Below are 3261 nucleotides of genomic sequence, written 5' to 3'. Positions count from 1 at the left end.
CAAACCAAGATTACCATGCCGCTGGATTTCTCAGGTTCTATCCTCTGGTTTGGTTTGGGTTTTTTTTCGTGTTAGCTTATGCAGGTGGAATATGAATACGTTTTTCTATTTATCCAGTTTTCAGGGCACAGAGAGCCTACATGGAGCTTCTGGGAGTCACTAGATGGCTTTCCTGTGTCCGTGTGAATTCCCAGCAGTGTCAGTTTTACTGCTCACACGTTGTACAGTTAGTTCACACACACTAAATTTGATACAGGCCAAAGGCACTGGATCTCTTATGTATGCAGTGTAGGCACATGTATTTTTCTCCAGGGAATACTGGATGGATGTAAGGTAGTTGTACAGTCACTGCTTCTATATCTGGAATTTGCAGCTGGCATTTAATTATTTAGTAGATAATTCAAGGCTTTGAGCTTCATTTGGTCATAACCTTGTAAGTGATTGTTCTCCTATGACAGTTGTCATAGAATAGTTTGTAAGAGTCATCTGGCTAGGGAACAATAACTTTTCTGTTGCTATAAGCTCCCTTTGTAATCATTTAGGGGAGATAGGGCAGTTAATCCAATAAGAAACTAAATTAATCAACTTTGGATTTTGTGAACTTGCTTTTGCAGGTGGCTTATTATTATAAGGAGGCTGGGAATAACTCCTTGTAGAGGAGATTTGGGCTGAACAATGTTGATAGAAGACTGGAAAAAAAAATGAGGTCCATGTAGAAGAATTGGGTTGAAATCTGTGTCTTGATTGTTATGAATTTACCCTAATCATTATTCTTAAAACTACTTCTGTGGGCTCCTTGAAAGAGTCTCTCCTTACGAGAGGACTCAATTTCAGATGAACAGAATGTAATCTTCTCTATATAACCTTTTTGCCTATACTGCCTTTATATGTTGTGGGATAAAATTGTCAATGCACTTGTACCTCAAGTGGTTTTGAAAGACATGAAATTTGCCAGAGGTGTGCCTATTTCTCTCCACAGAGTTTAAAAATGTTTACTAACTAAATCATCTGTAGAATTCTACACTGGAGATGTCTATAGTTGAAAGATATTAAGTTAATCTTTGGGGGGGAGGAATCTTCCTTTTAAGTCTTTACGTTTTCATGTATGACAATGTGAACTAATAAAAAGGCTGAAAAGTGATGATTTTGTTTTCTGTATGTCGCCATACTTCTCAAAAAAGGGAAAGCACAAGTTTACTTCTTTTACCACCTACATTTTTTTTACTCAAATTACTCAGTTCATTGTCTGCAGCAATAATTATCTTGACAGATGTACAGATCATTTGTACATGTCACAGCTTCACCTGGTGTTGTGTAAAAGGGTGAGAGTCTGATGTGTGATCGAGGGAGGGCCTCCTATTGAGTCACAAGGTTCAGAAAGGACCCCCTTGCTTTCTAAACTCCTTCTCAGAGAGGAGCCTAGGTGTGGCTAGGTCCAGTCTTAGTCCCAGACTTGGTCAATGGTTTATGTCTAAAGGTTTAAATGTGTAGCCACTTATCAGAGTCAGTGTTTGCTTGTCAGAACCCTCTAAGGCACTTTCACTGAGACAGTTTCACAAAGTTGAAAAAGATAGGAAATTTATTAAGGCGACAGATATAAAAAGTTTGGAATTGTCACTGATAAATACACTTACTGTAATAGCACTAATATATGATGATAGTGCGAGCAAAATGCTATCCTGTGTATTTTTCACCTGAAGGTGAAGGCTCAATGCTTACCAAGAAGGCATCTCTATCTTGAGTGGAGAAGGAGCACAGCCCATTGACTGCCTCTTCTGGGTCTTCAATCTCTTCTCTCCTCTCAGAGGTATTTTCCTCAATACCCTTTATACCCTAACCTTAGCTGTTCCCCTCCCTGGTGTGACATTTAACATGATTTGAGTGGAGAGTCATATATGTTTAGCATGTACTTCTTTAAGCTCATTATCATATTCAGGGTGTTAACTTTAATATTCATTTCATGGATAATTAAGCAAAAGGTCTCACTCTGGGCACCATGGCCTTCCAGATTCTGTGTTGAAACTGTTTATCTGCTTATTCCACATTCTTTAGCCAAAACAGGACCATCTTGCCGCCATAAGACTCCCTCCTTGAGCTGCTTCTTGTGCTGACTTCGTGGATCTCCATCTGCAATTTTTGCACAAAAGATAAGCAGACAACAGTGTTTTTAACCTCTTATGTTCAATTCTCACACCTAGAAGCAGAGCAGAACAGGACAGGTCAGGACAGCAAAATGTGTGACAAGCCAGACCTCTCAGAGATATAGAAATTCAACAAGAGGAAGCTGAAGAAAAACAACAGAGAAGAACATGCTGCCCTCCAAGGAGACTATTGAACAGGAGAAGGAATGTATGAAGTCTTTCTAGAGTGAGATGGCCTAACAGGAAGAGCTACCACTTGATTTTTTTGCTTTGAATTAAATAATGTGGGTTTTTTAAAATTTGTCATGTACACGTAAAGAAAACAGCTGCATCACCTAACCCACTGTCCCAACTTACTGGCAGCTTTGGTGGGTGGGAGGAACAAAGCATGGCCCTCTCAGTCCATCAATAGCCTGACCCAACCCCATCTCTGCTGCTCAGTGACTCCCATTGACAGGGATGATCTTGCTCTAATGCAGTGGGGAGATGAGCAAGGGCTATTGAGGCTCCTGAGAATGGATCCCTTCTGCCTGGGGGAGTGGGGATCTTTTCTGGCCTGGCACATGGCCTGGGTCTGTCTCGCATACTCTTCACTGATGATGTTCTGTAGCCTCACTCACAGGTTTTTTTTGGGGGGAAAAATGAGTCTGTTATAAAATAAAAAATGTAATGACCTAAAAAAAAAAGTGCCGTGCAGGTACTTTTTCTCACAAACAAGGAAGGGCTGGTGGGGAATGTGAAGCTCAAGGTCAGACTTGGCTGCAGTGACCATGAAATGATGCCGTTCAAAATCTTTAGGGCAGCAAAAATTGTGGTCAATGGCTCAATGTCCAAGTGGAGGCCAGTGATGAGTGGCGCTCCTCAGGAGTTGGTATTGGGACCGGTGCTGTTTAACATCTTTGTTGGCAACATGGACAGTGGGAGAAGTGGGCCTGTGTGAACCTTATGAAGTCCCACAAGGTTGAGTGCAAGGCCCTGCACATGGGTCAGGGCAATCCCAAGCACAAATACAAGCTGAGCGGAGAATGGATTGAGAGAAGCCCTGAGGGTGTTGGTCAATGAGAAGCTCAACATGACCCGGCAATATGAGCCTGCAGCCCAGAAAGCCAATCATATCCTG

General features: G+C 41.6%; 1 pseudogene; it reads left to right on the top strand.

The window, feature by feature from the left end:
- The first annotated feature begins 2233 nt into the window (after positions 1 to 2233).
- Positions 2234 to 2647, top strand: LOC104636136 (thymosin beta-15A homolog pseudogene; annotated as a pseudogene).
- Positions 2648 to 3261: the final 614 nt, after the last annotated feature.

The sequence above is a fragment of the Balearica regulorum genome, chromosome 1 (assembly GCF_011004875.1).
Source record: "Balearica regulorum gibbericeps isolate bBalReg1 chromosome 1, bBalReg1.pri, whole genome shotgun sequence".
In the NCBI taxonomy this organism is placed as follows: Eukaryota; Metazoa; Chordata; class Aves; order Gruiformes; family Gruidae; genus Balearica; species Balearica regulorum.
This window is presented reverse-complemented; position numbering and strand designations above follow the sequence as displayed.